At 42.3% G+C, this 23,374-nt stretch overlaps 1 protein-coding gene across 1 annotated transcript in view; it reads right to left on the reverse strand.

Annotated features, from left to right (window-relative positions):
* Positions 1-17,018, reverse strand: part of LOC142104162 (piRNA biogenesis protein EXD1-like) — a 100,521-nt gene extending 83,503 nt beyond the window's left edge. Inside the window, exon 1 of the mRNA XM_075188688.1 lies at positions 16,878-17,018. The gene's annotated coding sequence lies outside the window, so the exon portion shown is untranslated. The remainder of the gene's footprint in view (positions 1-16,877) is intronic.
* Positions 17,019-23,374: the final 6,356 nt, after the last annotated feature.

Raw genomic sequence — 23,374 nt, forward strand, 5'->3', positions numbered from 1 at the left:
TTTAGCTTTGATACCCATAGTTTATTTTTTATTATTAAGCCTAATTATTTTACTATTGTCTGCAAGTTAAAGGATCAAATTAAATTTTTAATCTATGAAGGTAAAACCCATAGTGCAGATTTACTCTGACATGCCATTGCAGTTTAAGAACAGATAATGTATGTTATGTACATTAAAGACAGCTTCAGTATAATATTAAAATTTCAATACTAATTATTTTATTAACGCAAATAAATTTGTAAGAACAGGATCGTGGGAACTCAGTTTTGGCTGTCATGACCATGGCTGGGAGAGGGAAGCCCGGGGGGCACACAGGCGGCCGCATCACATTAAACGGGACGCAGCCGCATCTGATGACGTCAGATGCAGCTGCGGTGAAAACAGCCTATATTGCATCCGGGGGCGGCAGGCCGGCCTACCCCCCCGGCCCTAATAGCGGTCTGACTGAGCTGCCCCCCTGCTCCCCGGCAATTAGTAATAAAATAATGAGACAGACTGATATTGATCCATGTACTCCTATCTGGGGGGCAAAGAAATTTGAGGAGTTGGATACAGCGGAGGGGGCCAAGCATTGGTACCGATTGGGTGTAGTGGCTGTAGGTCAATGGTACGACCAAATGTACTCAAATCCTTTGAACAGTTGGTTGGGGAATTTTCCGTACCCAGAACAATGTTTTACTCTGACCTCCAATTACAACACGCTATAAAAACACAATGTAAGAGGAAGACACTGGTGATTGGGGTGGCTCCACCCCTGTGTCATAGGGGTCTGATCTCTCAAATGTACTCATGTCTTTTGTGTGAATCCACTGTGGATTATTTGAATGGCTTGAGGAATCAATGGGAAATAGATATTGGTCCCTTATCAGACAAGGAGTGGGGGATGGCTATAGACAGCACTAGTGGTTATATTTCGTCATTAAAATTTCAACAAATACAGGTGTTTGTCCTACACAGGGCTTATCTGACCCCTACTAGATTGGCAAAATTTCGTCCGGATGTTACCCCTAACTGCACAAAATGCAATTCGGTGAATGCTAACTTTTGGCACCTTCTATGGGTGTGTCCATAAATACAAATCTTCTGGTGCAGGGTTAGGTGCTGTATTCAGGTTACTGGAATCAAAATGCACTTCGCCACCTACGGGCACTTGTATCTTTGGGCTCCATTTGAAGGGTAAAGTTAATAAGCTGACAAAAATGTACATTTCACAGCTATTAATGGTGGCTAAGGTTAGCATAGCGAGGCTGTGGTTGGCCCCGACGAGGCCCACGATTAAAAATTTGAAGGCACTGGTTAATACTACTATAGGGCATGAGAGATTTGTCTATACCAGCAGACAGGCCCTGCAGAAATTTGAGGGTATATGGTACAGATGGTTTGAGTCTCCATTCTATCCTGTGTCATCAAGTTCAGATGTTCCGAGTACATAAGTGTCTGGTCCCCGCAGATCTTATAATAAATGTCTGAGTTTAGATGGTGAACCCTGCATTTGTAACTTATTCATGTATGAGCATTTACGATGTATGATCCTAAATAAGTATAGCACATATATTGTCATTTTGCTTTACTGATGTCTTGTCCTTTAATACTGACATAAGATTGTTTTTCTTTTCTTTTGTTGTTTGGTATGTTTGTAACTTGAAAAATTCTAATAAAAATACTGGATTTAAAAAAATTTAATTTCTAAAATACTTTGGGACAATCCCCTTCAATAATTTCAACAATTGTGTTTTTCTACTGAAATACTGCTCAGCTTAGCTTCTTTTATTTTTTAAATGAATTATGATAGTGAGGGGATAATGAAAAGCACAAAATGTGCCCAATTATAAGCATGAGATGAGGCCCAAACTCAACAACCTTAGACGTGGTTAAAAAAATCAAAGCATAGGAGTCTGAAAGTGTGTTCTGTACCTGCTGATCTGAGGGTTCGCTTTGGTTGAAGCCACAATTCATAGTTTCGGCCAGAAGGTAACACAATACAATATGCTTCTCTCTTACACTATACTACATGTAAATAGATGAATACCATAGCTCTATGCAGCCATGTGCATCCTCCACCCTTTGCAGCACATTGCAGCGCATTTCTTTTGGGCCACTGTATTAGGCTTCTGAGTTTCCTTAACCTTTGGCCTTTAGATGAGCTCTATAAATTAACTCGGTTATAAATTTACTTCTGCTTACCTAATCGTAGACAAGACACCACTAATCTTCAGTTAGACATGAGTCACAGTTATTATTCACCTGTAACAAGGTTAAACTTGGACAATCGTCACTTACAGCAGAACATCCAGCTGCTATTCCGTCCTTCACAGAACCACAAAACTGAGTAATTCCTCTCCTCTAGTCTACAAGATTTCAAGCATTCTCTGAAAACTCACCTCTTCAGACAAGCTTATAATATTCCTCAACCACCCTCTTAATCTCACTACATTACCCTATTACCACCCATTTTACAACTATCCCTTGACCAACATTGTTGTGTGACAGGATCATTTAGCTTATGAGTCACTTTTACCTTTGCAGTCTGGCTGGGCCGACTGCAAATGTAGACTTAACCTCATGTGTCAAACTCCCATTGTCCAATAGATTGTAAGCTTGCGAGTAGGGCCTTCTCACCTCTTTGTCTGTTTTACCCAGTTTGTTTATTAGTTTACTATGTTTGTCCCCGATTGTAAAGCGCTACGGAATATGTTGGCGCTATATAAATAAATGATGATGAATTCAGTGGGTTTCCTTCACTTAGTACATAACATTAAATATTATATATATATATATATATATATATATATATATATATATATATTTATAAAATAAGATAATCAGACTGGGGTTACCGTCTTCTGGTGTAGACGTCTGCACTTTTTGCAGATCAGCCAAGGATGTCACACCAGCATAGCGTTTTGGTTTTAGTAACCAAAGCTTTTACCAGCACCACGCAGGTGCAACTCCTGATGATTCAGCATAGACACATTTTTTAGAAGACCTGGAAATGGGCCTTATGTATGGAGCCCACCCTTCTCTCTCCATTCATAACCTCAGGGACTCTTACCAGTTTTTCCTATAGCTGAAGACAACTTTGGGAAGCTCCTATCCACACACAGATAATTCCCCTGGGGCTTTAAAACATACAAGACAGGAGCCTGTGAGATATATATCTGCCTTTGATGACATTCCCAGCGCTTATGTCACAGTACATATACAGTATAAAACAATTTAAATAATACACATTTATTAATTGACCTTCAAAGTTAAAATAATAATGGTCTTTCCACACAGTTAGATGGCCATACTATGTAAAGCATACAAAATGAGCATACAAAATTCTTTCCCATTAGAACCTGCATGCAGAAAAAAAACATTGTCAGGAAATAACACATATATTATTTGACATTTTTTTGTACATTTTTTATATATATATATCTAATATATAAATGCTTAGTGGCGTCTGTCTGTCTGTGTGTGTGTGGAAAAAAAAAACAAGTTGCAGCGCCACCTGCTGGGCAGAGTTATACACTGACCTACTAAATTCTTAGTGTGTGTGGGAAAAAAAATTCAAAAAGGGCTGAAATTTGGTAGGGCTCAAACTCATTTTCGTGAGGTAATTTTACCTCATGAACACACATGTGTAGAGGCGTGCGTTAGTGTGTGTGTGTGTGTGTGTGTAAAAAACTATTTTCTCAGAAAGGGCTCATCCAATTGACCTGAAATTTGGTATACTGACATTATTTGACAAAAAAATTAGAATAGTCAAGTCAGTTAACTTCCATCATCCCCCCTTCCCCCCGTGGGAGGGGTAGTAAAGGTTAAATTTACGAGTTGAGGGGTCAAACTCATTTTTGTGAGGTAATTTTACCTCATGAACACACATTAAAAAGGGCGCTTGCGTCGGGAAGTAACGATCTTCCCCTGAGGAGGCCTGGGCTAGGCCCAAATGCATGACAAGAACCTTTTTAAGACTTTAAGTATCTTGATTTGACTAGAATGCATGAGTATCATGCACGGGTTAACTTGTATATATATATATTCTCTAATTTTGAGATAAACCAAATAAAGTGGAGAATGGTCTTAGATAGATCAATTAATTTATAATAATAGCAGAGGCAAGGGGTTGATCACTGAGAAACAACCAGTTAGTAAGACAAATGAGATGTGCTGATTATCGCTTGTTTTTAGTGTTGCACTCATAAGGTTATGCTGTTTTTTTCTTTTTACCCTGCAGATGTCCCATTAAGACATTTATTGCTAAAATGGTCTGCAGGACCACTGTGTAGCTGTTGATAGTCCTGCTGTATCACATTGAGTTGTGAGAATGCATTTTGCAACCACCTTTTGCTATTTTTATGGGGCAATCCAGACATGACCTGCAAAACAGGAGTCTGGCAAAGGCAGACTGGGCATGGCAAAATGTGTCCCAAATTTTCAACCGGAAATAAGTTTCCCACAGACAAATCCTTGCTTTGCCATATCAGTGAAAATGAAGGGTCTAGAGAATGATCTGTTATCTTAGAGTTGTACTTTAAGTTGTGATTCGCAAAAGAGGAGGACACTTGATGTTATGTTGCAAGCTTGAATGTTTTGATCAAAATCTGAACCAATATCTCATATTTCTATTGTGCTCTTCATAGGCAGATTTATTCTTGTAAGACAAATGCTGTCAACAATGGTTCTGTTTGTATTTATATAATGAGGGTAGACATATTTCTATTTTAGGCTACTATATACGTGCTTACCTGCTATCACTGTTAGCTACCCACATCCTATGCAGAGAATATAATTCCGGAGCTGGTCCCCCTGCTATTAGTGAAGGTTCCCACAGATCAACCATTATACTTGGCTGACTGTTACCTCCCTAGTCCACACTCCAAGGAGGAGACAATCTTGCCTCAGGCCACTTGAAGAGTCAGTACAGATGCACTGTGCCCCTAATGGCAGGAAAAACAGCCCCGGGGAAAATATTCCCATTCACTGCTTGTCAGACTCCCCGTTTCCTTGACCAGTGTCACATTTCATTGCAGAAATTCACAGCTAAGGAGCCCGGAATATGGTGAAATACACAATATTTATTGCAGATATGTTTCCAGAAAATGCAGTAAGGTATAAACCGGATGGTGTAGATATAGCACAGGGGTTGCACGGAGATGCAAAAGGCAGATAACAGGAACATGGCTGATCCAAGTGAACAGGTAGTTTGTAGAAATCCCTGAGAGAAGGTGCACCAGGAGCACTACAATGAACAGAACAGCAACATATAGCAACAACAATGACCAGCATGGTACATGTCAAGGAACAGACATAAATAATGAGAGACACAGGTGTACCATCAATGAAGAGCAGAGGTTAACTCCTACTAGTGAGTGAAAATGTTCATAGTGGAAGAGCAGCACTTCTGGTGGCATGGAGGTACTGCATCCAAGAACACAACCACGGCAAGACTTACACAGTTCTAAACAAACAGGAGCTGCAGAAGGTAAGCAGCATCCTAAAGGGAGAAGCTGCAAAGCAGACGGAGGCAGATCGTGACAATCAGATTCAAAGGGATTAATTTGCACCCAACATCGGCAACACATTGTAACGTAGCAAATAGGATCTGGTGCTAATCAAGGTTGGCGCTGGCCAACCAGAGGTGTGAAGTCTAACTAGCTCCTCGGTTTTCACCAAGAACCGCCACATTGCGGGATAGACTTCTGGGATAGTTGCTGGAAGCTCGCAGGTAGCGGTCCACTGGCCTGCCCCAAGATGTTGAACTGTGGAAGGAGGACACAGGTATGCAGCAGGAGGACGAGGATAGCAGTCAGACAGCTGAGTCGGATTCTCGTAGACAGAAGTGTAACGTAGAGAACCAGCAGGCAGTCTCGAAGACAGAACAAGCCAGGCCTGGTACACAGTTGGATTTTGGGGTACAGAATCAGCAGGCTGTCTCAGAGTCAGAGTCTCGTACACAATCGGGAAGCAAAGTGCAAAATCAGGGAGCGGTGTCAGAGTCAGGGTTAGCCGGGTTTGGTACACGAGAAGGCAGCAGTGGGTAGTCAACAAGCCGGGTCAGTACACAAAACACATGAGAAACAGGACTAGTCAGACAAGCAGCACTGGTACACAGGAGTCAGGCAGGATAGCCTGCAGCACAAGGAATCCACAATAATAATGGAGCCGGGAAGCTTACACTAACCGAGTATCAGAGCCAGGTTTAAATAACCTTAGCAATTTCAAAATCCCCACCCTGGGTTGCGGTCATGTGACCGCCGATACCCAGAAGCACGGCTCTGACAGCACTCGAGCAAGGAGAGGTGAGTATCCGTCACACACATGCATGGTGCACTTTATTCAAGACTGTGCAAATCACCTATGTTTAGTTTAAGCAGATTTCCGACAAAAGTCTATGTTCAACACACAGGGTTAAGTTTCATCCCAGGGTATTTACGAAGCACTAGAGAGGCAGGACTTTGGACTCATTTGACGGTTCTTATTGGTTAGAATGAGAGTGAAAGTGTTTATGACCAAACCTGTGATAAGCGCAGATAGTAGGTCTTGAGACAAACTGATAACAAATATTTGTGCTGTGTATTTTCTATATCGTTCTTGGACTTTCATAGTGTATAGCTCTGTCCTGTCAGAGAGGACCTGATTACCCACTCCAGAGGGTTTACTGGGGAGATAGGGAGCGAAAGCCCTGATCCTTTAAATTCCCCTGGAGTTAAGATTGCTCTGCTGCTCTTAGGTGTCCTTACAAGAAGCTTGATTGACCTGCCTGTGTACCCCAATGAGTCATACTTAGGTAAGAGGAGAAAGCCTGGAGATCAATGCCATAACCCTCCTCTCCAGACCATCCCGTTTTGTTAACCTTTCTCCATAATTACACCGTGCTAGGAACTCATCAACACCCTATTGGACACAGGAATACATTTCTATACCCGAGAATGTTGGTGCTTTGCTGATATGCAGGAAGACTTCCAAACATTCAGTAACTGGCAGGTATACGGATCACACCAATGTTTATCCATGCTGTCATACTGCAGTTTTTGAAATTACATTTTTAAAAGTAAAACTATTAAAAACATATAAAAAGTCCTCCACCTTATACCTTATACCAATCATCATAAACATTTGTATTAATGTAGTGCACACTATAAAAAACAAACAGCAATGCCTTCTTTAGTTCATCAGTGAATCTACCAACGTGGGGAGAACCAATCATTTTGACATTTGCAGCAAGAAAATTTGCATATACTTAATCAATACAATTTGCTGCCCCCAACACCTGCTGCCGGAAAGTGATGCTTCAGTTTGCCTCTTTAGAAACACAACCGTGTAAACACATAAAGGTAATGTAGAAAGAAAAAAAAGAAATATGCTGTACATGTTTTGGATTTATCCAAAATTCATTATGTTCTTATGTGAAACACAACTGCAAAATTTATTATTTAGTTTTGACCTGATGTTTTCACAGCAGCTTTGTTACAAAGTAAAATTTAGTGTACAAAGGGGATCTTATATAGGGTAAAAGATCTAAAATGATACAGCATGGGAACAGCCGGACCGCGGCCATAGAGAGGTCCAGCCGAGCCGTCAGGATAGTGTGGCGGCTCGTGACATATATGCACTGGTGATAATGATGATGACTATCAGCAGCAATATCTAGCTGCTTCTGTTTGGGTACGTTCATATTGACCAATTTAGTTGATGGTATTTAAATTATTAGTGCAGTGGCTTTATTATATCCTATTCACATTACTTAATTGTCATTTGTACTACTCCAGGAGTATTCCTTTTTATTTTTAAAGGGGTAAACAACAGATGTAGAGGTCTTTGTGTTTAAATTACAATTTATATTGAAAATCAGACTGTCACGTGTATTAATAAGTGTCAAGACACTATTCTCTCTTGTGTATCTGACACTTCATTACATTATAATATTGTGTACAAATACAATATGCACACTTGTACACCTGACCTGTACCTGGTGCACATACGACTGTTCTTGATTCGGATGTATCAGAGTTATCATAAACCAAATGATCTACCCTGACCCAAAGTTATCAGAAACCAAATGATCTTGTCTTTTTCAACTATGTAGGATTCTAAAATCAAGCTAAGTCGGAAACCTGAATTTGTGAGAACACAGAGACATGAAACTTATTAAGTGTAATTTAATATGGTAAATAAATCCACAATGATTAAGATGAAAAACAATTAGCAAAAATGACATAAAAAGATATAATACAATAGTTTCTGGTAAAATAAAAAGGAATAAACAGAAATGGTAAACTTACAAATGATCAGTTTCAGTCTGCTGGGAGGACATGAACTAATATGACACTTTTCAATATGAAATTGACTCCCAAACATGAACAAATTTGTTAGATTTACAGGACATTTTAAACATGCTGCAGGTACACACAGTCCCCCTTCCAATGTGATGTCAGGACCAGAAAGTCTGTGTAAATGTAAATAAATTGTTTATGACTTCTGTCTTTTGAAACACCCTACAAGTCATGGATTATTTACACTGACCCAACTTTTTACCAGAATGTCCTACAAAGATGATATCACCTCCAAACAACAGGTCATAAGTTTCCCTTCATTTGCATACCAAGCATAACTCCTGTAAGTATGACATATGAGAAAATATTTCCTGTGTCCCTATTTCCCTTCATTTAAACTCGTCCCAACTGCTCTGTTACCCAGTTGAGAAGTTCTGAGATATCACAGAATCAACAAGAATGTGAGGGGTCAATTTGGTGGATATCACTGATGTTATTGATATAAACTTAAAGAGAGATTTCAAAAGCTTTAGCTTTATGACTAGTGCCATAAATTGGTACTAGGCACTCATGTGTAGCTAGGTGTCCGGTACTCTCTATCCATACATACCCCATGGGTAGAGCAGATTGTAACAGATTCTGGATACTATATTACTAATCTTGATTAGCGCTGGCTTACCTGAGGTGCGGAGTCTAACGATCTCCCCGGTGTTCACCAAGAACCGCCGCAAGGCGGGGTGGGCTTCGCTGCCAGGAGTCGCAGGTCGCGGTCCCCAGGTTCGCCTCAAGATGTAGTACAGCGGAGTGAAGCGGTGGTAGCGGAGTCAACAAGCCGGTTCGGTACACAGGACTGGAGTCAGGCAGAATCAGAAGGCAACTCGGAGTCAACAAGCCAGGTTCGGTACACGGGTCACAAGAATAGGAGAATGGTCAGCAAGCCGGGTCGGTACACAGGGATTAGAGAGCCAGGGAAGTCAAACAGGCAGAGATCAGCACACAGGAGACACTGGAAACAGGAAGACACTGCAATCTACGAAGAGCAGGAGCCAGGAACAGGTAAGTGTTGCTCTGACACTCAGCGAGTGTCAGAGTGAGGTTTTTATACAGACGGGGATTCAAAATCCCCGCCTCTAGGTTGTGGTCATGTGACCGCCTCCGGGTGCGGTCACATGGTCCGAATGCGGAAGTGCGGCTGGAGGGAGCGGCGGGGATAAGGTAAGTCCGTAACAGTACCCCCTGCCATAAAGGTGGACTCCGAACACCTAATAGGGTTTCAAAGGAAATTTTTTATGGAAGGATCTAAGTAGACGGGGAGCATGTAGGTCAATGGCTCTTACCCATGAGCGCTCCTCAGGACCGTAACCCTTCCAATCCACCAAGAACTGTATGGCACCTTGAACTTTACGAGAATCTAGGATAGTTTTAATCTCGTATTCAACTTGATCCCGATCCACAGCAGGAGGAGGAGTTCTGGATGAGGTGGAGAATCTGTTGGTTACCATCGGTTTTAACAAGGAGACATGGAAGACATTGGGTATACGTAAAGAGGGAGGCAGACTCAATCTAAAGGCTACGGGATTAATAATCTCAGATATAGCAAATGGGCCAATAAACTTGGGAGCAAATTTTTTACTGGGAACCTTTAAACGAATGTTCTGGGTGGATAGCCATACCCTGTCACCAACTGCAAAACTTGGAGTCATTCTTCTCCTTTTATCGTAGAATTTTTTGGAACGAGTAGTTGCTTGTTTTAAGTTTGTCTTGGTTTGTTCCCAAATATCAGAGAAGTTACGAACCAGAGAGTCCACTGCTGGAACTTCAGAAGATGAGACTTGAGAGAAGGTGGGTAGTCTAGGATGGCAGCCATACAGAACAAAAAAGGGGGAGTTAGAGATGGCCTCATGAAAATGGTTGTTATGGGCGAACTCGGCCCAAGGGAGAAGGTCCACCCAGTTGTCTTGGTTACTAGAGATAAATATTCTTAGAAACTTCTCTAATTCTTGGTTGGTTCTCTCAGTAGCCCCATTGGACTGGGGATGATATGCGGAAGAGAAGTCAAGCTTAATCCCGGATTTATTGCAAAAAGACCGCCAAAATTTTGATATGAATTGTGATCCCCTATCGGAGACAATATGTTGAGGACAGCCATGGAGGCGAAATATTTCTTTAATAAAAATATCGGCTAAGGAGGAGGAAGAAGGAAGGCCTTTGAGAGCAATAAAGTGAGCTGTTTTAGAGAAGCGATCCGTGACCACAAGCACTACAGTACAGGATTTGGAAGGTGGAAGGTCCGTGATAAAATCCATGGAGATCTGTGACCAAGGGTAATCAGGAATGGGTAATGGGAGCAAGCATCCATAAGGCTTCTTCCTAGAGGTCTTGTGTTGAGCACATTTGGAACAAGCAGCAACAAATTTCTTCACATCCTCCAGCAAGGAAGGCCACCAGTAGCTTCGGGACAATAAGTCCCAGGTCTTGCGAATGCCGGCATGCCCAGAGAAGAGTGAGTGATGAGCCCAGTGAAGGAGCCGGGTGCGTAGATGTGGCAAGATGAATGTTTTGCCTGGAGGGCAGCCCTTTTTTAGGTGTGTAGCTGCCAATACTTGACATGGATTTACAATGAATTTCTTATCCTCCGAGGATTCCATGTCAGCTGGATCAAAAGAGCGAGATAAGGCGTCTGCCTTCGTGTTCTTAGATCCTGAGTGAAAAGTGATGTTGAAATCAAAGCGTGAGAAGAATAAGGACCACCTTGCTTGTCGAGGATTTAGACATCGGGCAGTGCGTAAGTACAGCAAATTCTTATGGTCGGTATATATGGTGATAGGGAATTGTGCTCCTTCTAGTAAATGTCTCCATTCGGAGAGAGCCAATTTGATGGCCAGGAGCTCTTTGTCGCCAATCCCATAATTCCTCTCAGCAGGTAAAAAGCGACGGGAAAAGAATCCGCAGGGATGAAGTTTTCCAGAAGGACCTCGCTGTGATAGTACGGCTCCTGTGCCAACAGAAGAGGCATCTACCTCCAGGACAAAGGGACGAGAACAATCTGGCTGTTGAAGAATGGGTGCGGATGAAAAGAGAGACTTTAATAATATAAAGGCTTGGATAGCCTCAGAGGACCAAATACCAGCGTCAGCAGATTTGCGGGTCAATGCTGTGATGGGAGCCACGAGAGAGGAGTACCCCTTGATAAATTGACGATAATAGTTGGAGAATCCTAGGAAGCGTTGAGTGGCTTTAAGGCCTGAAGGTTGGGGCCAGTCAAGTATGGCTTTCAATTTTGTGGGATCCATCTGTAGGCCGGTGCCCGAAATAATATATCCCAGGAAGGGAATTTGTCTCTGCTCGAAGGTGCATTTCTCCAATTTGCAAAATAACTGATTTTTTCGGATACGAGAGAGGACCTCCAATACATGAGTACGATGAGATGCTAGATCTTGAGAAAAGATGAGAATGTCGTCCAAGTAGATGACTACAGATTGGTACAAGAGGTCTTGAAACAGCTCATTCATAAAGCTCTGAAATATGGCTGGGGCATTGCATAGCCCGAAAGGCATGACTAGATATTCAAAGTGGCCGTCTCGGGTGTTAAACGCCGTCTTCCATTCATCCCCCTCCTTAATGCGTATAAGGTTATACGCTCCTCTGAGGTCAAGTTTAGAAAAGATGGTGGCACCCTTGATCCGGTCAAATAGTTCAGAAATCAGTGGCAGTGGATACCGATTTTTAACGGTAATGGCATTCAGGCCTCTGTAATCAATGCAAGGGCGGAGGCCCCCATCTTTCTTTTTTACGAAGAAGAAGCCAGCCCCAGCTGGGGAGGCAGACTTGCGGATGAAGCCCCTGCTTAGATTTTCTTGGATGTACTCCTCCATAGCCTTAGATTCCGGGAGGGAAAGGGGGTAAACACGGCCCCTGGGAATGGGTTTACCAGGTATCAGATCAATGCCACAGTCCCAGATTCTGTGAGGAGGAAGTCTAGTGGCCTCTTGTTGACAGAAAACATCAGAGAAGGTTTGGTATGGCTCAGGCAGGAGAGTCACAGGAAATTCTTGGGTACGTCTGGGACTATTCGGGGGAACCACTCTCTGTAGGCAGCGAGAGAAGCAGGACTGTCCCCAGGACAATATGTGACCAGATTTCCAGTCCAAGGTGGGAGAGTGGGCACGAAACCAAGGAAGTCCTAGGATGACTGGGTTGGTAGATCTCTGTATTACTAGAAAAGAAATCTTCTCCCGATGAAGTGCTCCTATCTGAAGTAGAAGAGGAATAGTGCGTACCAAGATGGACCCCTCAGGGATTCTTCCCCCATCAATGGCCATCAGAGAGATGGGTTGTTCCAAGGCTTGTGTGGGAATAGCGAATTGTTTAACTACTGTGGCAGAAATGAAATTTCCTGCGGCCCCGGAATCTAGAAGAGCCGACTGCGGGAAGGTCTTTTGTCCTAACTGAAGGGAAATGGGAATAGACAGGCAATCATTACTATTGGGAACTGACTGACACTGAGAAAAGAGGCCCAACGACACAGCTCCAGAACTCGTTAGGCCCTGTCGTTTCCCGAGCGTTTGGGACAAGAACTCAGAAGATGGCCACTCTCACCACAATATAAACACAACTTGTTCCGAAATCTCCTCTCCCTCTCTTCGGCTGATAGGCGGGTCCTCCCAAGTTGCATGGGCTCTTCAGGGGGAAGAACAGGGGTTTGGAAGTTGGGGGCCAAGCGAATCATGCTACGCCGCGACTGTTCCTTCTCGGAATTACGTTCCTTGAAACGCAAATCAACTTTGACACAGAGGGAGATAATGTCGTCCAAAGATGTAGGGAGTTCCTGGGATACCAACTCGTCTTTGATTCGGTCTGAAAGGCCCTGCCAGAATGTAGCTACTAGAGCCTCATCATTCCAGCGAAGTTCAGAGGCCATGGTTCTGAAGTGGACCGCATACTGCCCCACAGACTGGTTTCCCTGGCGGAGTCGTAGTAAGCCGGAAGCGGCATTGGACACCCTTCCTGGCTCATCAAATATTTTCTTGAAGGTGGACAAGAAGAGGTTGAAGTCATGTAGAATGGGGTCGTCCCTCTCCCATAAGGGGGAAGCCCATGCTAAGGCTTGACCGGACAATAACGAAATCACATAGGCCACTTTCGTTTTTCCGGAGGGGAAGTTCCCAGGTAGAAGCTCGAATTGTATAGAGCATTGATTTAAAAATCCTCTGCAATTTTTAGGGTCTCCATCGAACTTAGGTGGGTTAGGTAACCGTAGCTGCGAGGAAGAAGCTGCTGCTGCTGCCTGAGGTACAGGGGCCACTGCCGGCCCAGGTGATCCACCAGCCACTAGGGTGTTCTGGACAACATCCAAGCGAGTGGATAGGCTATTGAGGAATTTTAAAAGTTGCTCTTGGTTAGCTTCTTGTTTATCCATCCTTCCTACTAAATGCTCCAACAGATCTTTAGCTGTGGTATCCATGGTCAGAGCAAACTGTAACAGATTCTGGATACTATATTACTAATCTTGATTAGCGCTGGCTTACCTGAGGTGCGGAGTCTAACGATCTCCCCGGTGTTCACCAAGAACCGCCGCAAGGCGGGGTGGGCTTCGCTGCCAGGAGTCGCAGGTCGCGGTCCCCAGGTTCGCCTCAAGATGTAGTACAGCGGAGTGAAGCGGTGGTAGCGGAGTCAACAAGCCGGTTCGGTACACAGGACTGGAGTCAGGCAGAATCAGAAGGCAACTCGGAGTCAACAAGCCAGGTTCGGTACACGGGTCACAAGAATAGGAGAATGGTCAGCAAGCCGGGTCGGTACACAGGGATTAGAGAGCCAGGGAAGTCAAACAGGCAGAGATCAGCACACAGGAGACACTGGAAACAGGAAGACACTGCAATCTACGAAGAGCAGGAGCCAGGAACAGGTAAGTGTTGCTCTGACACTCAGCGAGTGTCAGAGTGAGGTTTTTATACAGACGGGGATTCAAAATCCCCGCCTCTAGGTTGTGGTCATGTGACCGCCTCCGGGTGCGGTCACATGGTCCGAATGCGGAAGTGCGGCTGGACGGAGCGGCGGGGATAAGGTAAGTCCGTAACACAGATGAGTTTAGAAACTAAATCAATGAGATAAAATAATTTAGCCTCCCCTGTGTTAGCCCCTGGCTGGACACAGTGTCATATGAGCCACACCAAGTTAATACTATGAATAAATTCACAAACATATAATTGCAGCTTTAAAAGGCTAGTAATTAGCTTGCATATGGCATATGTTTATGTTTAAATTCACTAATCTGCAGTCTGTACAGAGTAATTATGGAGATGGGGTATAATTCTTTTTCTTGTATGGCACAGCCAGGCGCATCCTGATGTATGTTACAATAGTAGTAGAGTGTGGGTACGTGTAGGCAGCGTGTTTGGAGCTGGGAGACAAGCACTCAGTTGCGCTAGAGGGAACAAAGAATCATGAATCATCTGTAGGAAACCTGCAATCCTTATTCTGGCTGTACCCTGCCTTGGAGTTATGCAAGATAGAGAAGTACTATCATCCTAAGCAATGTCAGATTTCTCTGAAGAATAGAAAAACAGCATACTGGACATATTAAACTCTATATAAACAGACGGTTTACTTCTGGTATATTATTCATTTAAACAGTAGACAAGCATGTACATGACACTACTCTAAACTTTGACTTAGGACACTTATCCACTGGTGTTGTGTTAAATGCCAGTGACACTGCATGACACATGAACACAAGGCAGTTAATAATGATACTTGCGGTCAGCAAGGGGTACAATGGATGACAATACATTCACTTGTGGTCAAGAAGAGTAAAAGGAGCAAGCAGCGTTGGAAAAACTACATGTGAAAATTCTGAGGGGTATGGGGTATGGGATCATTATAACCAATGGATTCCATTCCCAAAACGCTAGGTAAAGCATGTATTTTGATACCAGTGGGTATGATACCCACTGGAGTCAAAACAGCATATACCATTATTATTGTTATTATCGGAATGAGACTATAGTAGTGAGGTAAGTCATTAAAAAAACACTCATTTTAGATTACCCTGTCTCTTCTTTCAGCACTGTTTCCTAAATGACGCTAGGGCTAAATTTTATATGTGCTAATTTGGGTCTTCTATTTTTGTATTATCTGCCACGTCTTGTTGGCATAACTGTTAAGTATGTTACCTCTTTTGTCTTTGCGGTTTCAAAATAAAAATTAAAAAAAAACAAAAAAACACCCATTTATCACCTTCACATGGCTGAATAGAAACTCTTACATGGATTTTTAAAGCATCAATCCTATTAAAAAGTCAGGTGTGTTTTTTAACTTAAATCATTTGTCAGTCTATCCGAGGAATGCTGGTATTTATCATTTCCCTTGTTTGTTTTTTTTCAGACTTCTATTCATGATTTATGATACTGTACTACCATGGTAACCACAGTCAAATGGTACATGATGTAGTGAGCAGAGAGTCTTTGGAACGCCCTTCTGAGATCTGTGTGCACTGTGACATCCAGCTTCTCCACCCTCTTCCATCATATGACATGCTGAGAGCTGTGAGCCTGTGGCTGTGTAGCAGACTGTGTCTGGCAGCCATTTTGTTTGCCACGGAACGCTTTTGAAAAGGAGATAATGAATTGTAGGATAGCTAAGGATGCATGCTTACCAGATACTTGTATAAATTTGATATTGCTGCTTCTCTTCGTCAACAGAACAAATGTATTTTTTTGGTGATGTATCAGTGTAAATGAGAATTTGTTTTTTTACATTGCTTTATAACATTGTATTTGCTTTATAATGAATTTTACAATGTTTTTTTCTTGTATGCTGAGATATGTAGGTCTCCTTTGGTCTCAAACTAGAACAAATATATTTTTATTTAATAAGTTATTTACACCTCATGTTTTCTTATAGTTACTTTCATGTAATAAGTGCAGCCTTAGAAATGTAAAGTGTTTTTATTTTGCAGCCTCCAAAAATACACTTTCAGGATCTATACACAGACTCACAGGTAATAAATAGTAGCACATATAGATTTCTTAGAACTAATCAGTTACTAATAATACACCCATGGTCCTGATAGGGAACCATAGTTGGAAACATTTGAAAAATATTTTCCACAGACTCTTATATACGGAGCTGGTGTTTTCACACAGGTTACAGAGTCTCCCTCCCCTTGTCTAGTAGAACAGTGGGATTTCCATAACTAGAACCCTGTAAGAAAGTTACCCTCTCAATGCCTGGAGTTAATGGGGTGCATTTATAAACTCACTCAGAAAATCTATGCAGCAGAAAATTTATGGGCAACAATGCCCTACAAGTCTCTTAAACAGCATTTTGCGCTTTTCCTACGCAGCCATTGATGAACTCTGACCCTATTCCAGCTATGCCACACCCTTTCTTGCAGCAAATCACACAGGGGAAGAGAGCTACAATTTCCTGTGCACCCTGCATTATAGATATTACTAAATAATTCTTCAACAAAATAGTTTTATAAATGCCACTTAATGTATTCACCAACATCCTAGTAATTTCAACCGAGCCTCAGCCATCGTGGTGATTAAAGCTCATTGGACCAGCTACAGCAACCACCTGTCACACACCGGACTCTCAGGTTCTGTCACTTACCTCTTCGCTGCCTTTCCAAGTTGTCCCTGCATTTCTCAGGCTCTGCTGGTTTCAGACCTCTCTGTAAGATGCTGTCCAGTCTGTCTCCACTCCAGAGATCGCTGCAGAATCAGAGTATGGGCACGGCCATCTTGGATTAGGTCACATGATTCCTCTCAGCCAATCAGGTGATAGCAGCCTCCATTTCAGATTCCTTCCAAAACCAGTTCATGGGAGCTGCCAAACATGGATATAGTCACCTGATCCATTCCAGCCACTCAGAGTGCTGCTTCTGCCCAGCTGATTCCGGTCTCCAATCAGCAATCAACAACAACTATAAAAGGACTTCATGGAGCCCTTACCTGTTGCCAGTGCAACATTGTATTCCAGACGCCAACCTGGTTCCCAGCAGTTTGCAGTCTCACTATCTTGCTACTAACCCAGCTCTGACAGTGCAGTCTGCATTCTGGTTCCTTACAGCATTCCGGTCACAGCAATCCTCTTCCAGCATTCTGGTTACAGCATTCCGTTTACAGTCCGATCTAGCATTCCGGTTCCAGTCCAGTCCAGCAATTCAGTTCCTGTTTGCTCCCCCCTGTTAGTGTAACCACCATCTGCACCAGTCCATTCACTATATGCAGAGGGACATTATCAGGCCACCCAGCTATGTCCACGTAGTCACCAGTCCAGCTCTAGAGACACAACCCAGTCTGGGTACAGACAGATCTTCCGCCGTGACACTATCCAATCAGCTTCAATCAACTCTCTGGCTGAGCCAGGTAAAATTCAAAAATCCCCAGACTGTAGATCTTGAAACAAAACTGAGTACAGGCTCCAACATTTTGGGGATCTCCCAAAACCATGCATGGGACTCCCATAATACTGTTAGTAGGGTGACAAGGGAAATTTATTGTGCCTGGAGTTCTCCTTTCAGATCCATCCGTTTGAATATTCACATATCTCCCTAGGGTCTGTAAAATATAACTGATATAGGGAATAAGTAATAAAGTAATGTTTATAATTAGTTTAATTTACTACTTGACCAATATAGGAGGCTACACTTTCAAAGCTAATCTAAAGTATATAAGATTTCCTGTCTTAATATGGTCTGGAATGTGTTTTTTCAGTTATAAACACTGAATAAATCGTTCCATAAATAAGTGGGAATAACTGTGCAGTGAAGTTTTCAAATTGGCTTCCGAACAACTACTTTTGAAGCACCAATATGTATTAGAGACCAGCGTGTACCAATTTGTTTACAAATGTGCAATAAAATCTATTGACATGTATTTAATAGCATCCGCAGAGCCTGGAATATTAAACACACAAATTACATTGGGTTTCTCTGGCCTGGACCACGAAGACGAATCAAAGAGATGACTTACAATGACACACTTTTAATATGAGTCGGATATCACAATGTAGCAACTAGTTTTGTGGATGGTATGTCATGACCTAACCACACCACTATAGACCAGACTAGGAATGAATAAGATAGACTTCAAAAATATTCCACAAATTTATGAATATTATACATTTCATCTGCGGTGCCTCCCACTCTCTTTAACAGCTTTCAAAATTATATATTAAAAAGTACATAGTTCTAGTTTGAAGGTCGGATGTACTCATTATCTTGTAAAATATGTTTAAATTCCATGTATGTCAGCTAATATGGGAAACAGTACAATTTTTTGTATTATTTCTACCATTACCCACTAGGAAACAAAATTGTTTATATAGATAGATAGATAGATAGATAGATAGATAGTAGATAGATAAAGTGATGAGAGACGACTTGTATACAGTGGTTTGCCATACCTCCACTTCTCCTACTGCTTAGATTGTATAACTACCAAATTCACCACCAGCAGAGGCCTCTATAAAGACAGGGGGTATATTTACTAAACTGCGGGTTTGAAAAAGTGAAGATGTTGCATATAGCAACCAATCAGATTCTAGCTTTCCAATCTGATTCTATCTGTCATTCCACACAATGACAGCTAGTATCTGATTGGTTCAGATGTGGCCACTGTACAGCAAGACCAGCAGGCTGATGTGCTACAAGGAGAAGAGTTAGCCCAGGTGAGGCGTAACACAAAAAAACAGTGGTGTAACCCCCCCCCCCCTCCCCCAAAGAAAAGAGCTTAACCAACCCTAGTGGTTAAGAGCTTAACCAACCTCGGAAAAATCAGGGGGCCAACATGGGGGCCTCCAATTTTACTATTACCAGCACTAGGCTTTATAGCAGGGAGACAAGCCACTTTAGGGTCAAGTGTCCTAGATTACAGGAATCCATTTTGGGCCGGCTTATCCAAGCTATAGTACTAGGAGTCTCACATCTGGAACTCCTTGTTTGCTCCGAGGACTGTGCTTACAACCAAAATATGTTCCTAGATTTGGTTGACTCTGAGAGTGAGCTTACATTGGTTTCCAGCTCTGCCCTCCCCGAACCCATAACTACTCGGTTGCCCAAGGTAATGGTCCTTTCCATTCATGGGCCAACTGAGGAATATGAGAGAACTTTTCTGCCAGTGATGCTTAAAAACCAAGTGGTTACGTGGTGGCTGCCATAATGACTAAGCTACCATATAGGCTTATTCTGGGGTGAGTGGTTTAAAGAGGTCCTCGATAAGCAAGTCTGGCCGGACAAGACGGCAACTGATTCAACAGATGGTCTTAAAGGATCTGCCCAAGAAAACACAGTGTCTACACCTTGAGCATTTGGGAACTGCCAATCTGGAATGTTATCCTGGAATGGTTACGGGATGACTTCCAAGAAAGCCTCACAGTTCGAAAAGGCCCCGACCAAACTCCTGCAAAGGAGGCAAAGGTCATATTGTGGACCATCATCATTTTTGCTGAGAGCTGGGGAGGACTGTATATATGTACTGTATATATGTAAATATCCACACATTATAGAGTTGGAAGGCACTGTTTGGTCAATCATTTTGAGACATTGACCAAAGACAAACAAAAACATGTACATAGAGCAAATGAATAAGGCATAAACCAAAATATATAAAAATAAAATAAGTAAGTTAAATAAATGATTAATGATCGTGTTACATTCCTGCAACCTTACAGCTGTTCCCAACGCCTGACTTGTTACTGGATGACTTCATTAGCTCCTTGTCTTAGTGTCCTGGTATTTTTTATTCCTTATAGGTGGTTGAGTAAATACACAAACATGAGACACCATGTTTTCATGTCAGTGGGACCCACTTAGACCTGGGGGATTATTGGATGTCTTAATCACAAAATAAGACCATCCACGTGAGTGTTTAGTGGGGTATTAGAGGAGTTTGGAATTTCTGAACAATCTAGTAATATTGTCCAAGGTATGGTGGTTCATAAAAACTCTAATAATTTGTAGTTTTTACAAGAGCAGGATCCACATATATTATAACTGTGCGTATATTATAGGTATAATATAGGTATAAGATTCAGAATTTTTCTGATAGCTAATATTCTATTATACATTTTGTATTCAGAATTCCTTCATCTGAAATTCAGCGCTTGCCTCTTCTGTAACCGTTATGTAGTGGAATGGCAGTTAGTGATGTGTATGATTTACTTTTGTTCTGAGATATTTAATGTTTCTCCAGTCTCTAAAAAGGCTCTGGTCAAAATCATATTGTAACCGCCTCATGTGTTGATTACCGCTATTTAGCGCAATAGACCTGCGAGAAGCGCTGGAGTGAAGTAGGTGGTTGGCGCTGGCACAACGCTGTATGCAATGAAATTAACATAACGAGTATAATTCCTATCTGTCCCTTTCCCGGCAAACTCATAGGAGGGAGGCTTTTCTTTTTATTTGTACATTAGAGGCTGCCCCCTTTTACAGCCTGTCCCCTGTTCCTTTCATAACATCAGGGGCAAACGCATGATTTGTAGAGGGGGGTTTCCACACCACGCTGCCAGTGGGCGTGACCAGCATGCATGGGGCGTGGCTATAATATTAGACAGTGCTTGGCTGCTCTCTAGCTCTTCCTATCCCCATAATATACATGGGCAATGCTGCGTGCACTACTGTTAGGTGCACGCAGCTCTCCCTTTTCAAGCAGAGCTGTGTGAAGCGGGAGCAGGGTCCAGCTACCTCAATTATAGGCTTGGAGGGGGTTTCCAGGCACTAGAACACCCCCTCTCGGTTTGCCTATGAACATGGGGGGAGTTGTTAATGAGTTAAAACCATCACTGGCTACTATAGGCTGCTCTAGTCTGTAGCACCACTGTAAGCTTGTAATATACCGCTAAATCCCACCCAAGACAGGTTTTCCTTAGCAGTTTAGTTTAGTTTTTAGTATTGCTAGTTTTACATTACCAAACAGGAATGGTCCTTGCAGTCCTTACAGGCTAGATAGATATAGTTTGTCTTGGTCCTAGGGGGCTGTCAAGATTTGGTCCTGATACAGCAGTAACCCCCCCCCCCCCCAAAATAACATTATGAAGGGTAATGGAGTGGAATGTTCCCTGAAGTCGTTACCAGTTGTAGTACTGAAAGTTTGTCATCCCTGATATAAATGTATGTGTTTCAGTATATACAAAGCATAAGACACAGTTTTGTATAAGATACATTGCACACTATACTTAGCTCTATTTCCTGGACCTTACATAGCACTCATCCCAGTGTACATTAGAGTGGTGGCAATCACATACCATGCAATGATCTTTCTGGAACACATTCCACATCCCTTGTCTCAGCCTTAATGCAGACCAGCTGTAGCCTACTGTACTCATAGCAGCATAAACTATTCTCCCGTTATCTGTTACTGCTCGCTCGCAGCTCTGGACCTTCAACTATTTAGAGCAGATGTGAAATTGACGTACTTGCTGCATAGAAAATAAACAAATAAGAGGAGGATTTGGCAAACTGTTGCTCTGAAGTCACTTAGAATAACCCATGCTTTGTGTTTATATTGGTACACATAAATAAATACAAGCGTTTATTTAGTAGGAAGCTCTCTGTACGCAGAAGAACTGCAAGCTAAGGTCCCCATGTAGAAAAAAAAAAGTCTTAAGACTTAGGACAAAGAAATATTGATAAAAATAGTGGGGGAGTTTTGTTTGTAATGTGGACTTATTTCCCATTGCGGCATTACTGGGAATGGTGGAAAACAGCACAATCTCTCATACGAAAGCTTTCTAAAATCTCTATACTGAAAGAGGGCAAACAAAAACCCAAGGAAGAGCCCCGCGCCTCATAGGGGGGGAATTCAATGTGCCTCCGGAACAGCCATGAAGGCACTCCGCCGCGCATTGGTGCTTCTCCTGTGCTCATGGTGCGCAGGATAATCAGCAATGTTCGGGTACCATAGTACTCGCAAATGAGCGCAGCTGGACATCGCTGTGATGTATAGCGGATCATCGCGGGGTACTGTATTCCCACCGTGTGGGGTGTGCATGGCCTATCAGTAAATCCACTGCAGAGTTGAAAATAATATATTTTAATGCAACATACATATTCTGTCCCATAAATACACAATAGTTTATCATACCTGCCAACACTGAAGGATCTCTAAGCACTAGTTTATTCATAAACATAGAGCAGGGGACTCTTCTTTTCCTTGGTTTTACTGCGTGGTGACATCACAATATTGTACGGAACCTATGCCATCCTATGCTGAGAAGAGACCCAACGATCAGCACCATGTTGGAGAGGTCATTATCCCACGTATTGAGGTAAGCTAGACTCCGGAACAATGGTGATTACTTTCTCCTCCAGGAGGGGGGTGTGCATGTAATAGCACTCTGACAGCAGCTCACATACCTCCCAAATTACCCACAAGCAGAACAACGCTGTCCTTAACGGGATGGAGGAACCGAGCCCTCAAATCAGTACTGTCCCGCCTGAATCGGGACAGTTGGGAGGTATGGTGTATGAGCCTCCTCTTTGGGGTGCAAAATTGTTACACAAACAATTTTAAATATACACAAATTACACGGACAATGTACAGCAATGAAAATGTATACACAAAAACACACACTATAAACACAAAAATACACAACCACACACAAACACGCTCCCTAAATATTGTCTCTGGATCAATCGTCATCATGGCAAGTTTACGGAATTTTATTACAACATTTCTTTTTTGCATATTACCTTATAAAGCCAAGAAAATAAGAATGGGTTTTGAGAATTGCATTTAACATTCAAAAAAAAGGTATTGTAATGTGCAGTTTAATATTGAAAAGCAAGGAGTTTTCCAGGGACAACCATTTCCAGGGACTACCCTTTAAAACTTGGGACTTTCCTTGGAAATTAGGGATACTTGGCAACTATGCATACACTCACTTAATGCCAATAGTAGCCTAAAAGGCTCTATTGTTATTAAGTTATTATTACTTTTATTACATTTTTCATATATAGCCAAGATATTCCCCAACACCAGCTCAGACTAATGATAGGACCTCACCTCTGCGAGAGTTTATAATCTAAATGAATGGTAGGAATTACATAAATTAGAAGGTGCAATGTTGCACCTTGGCAAAGCCATGTTATGCAGCATTGGTGGGGG

This window comes from Mixophyes fleayi, chromosome 1, assembly GCF_038048845.1.
Source record: "Mixophyes fleayi isolate aMixFle1 chromosome 1, aMixFle1.hap1, whole genome shotgun sequence".
Classification (NCBI taxonomy): domain Eukaryota; kingdom Metazoa; phylum Chordata; class Amphibia; order Anura; family Limnodynastidae; genus Mixophyes; species Mixophyes fleayi.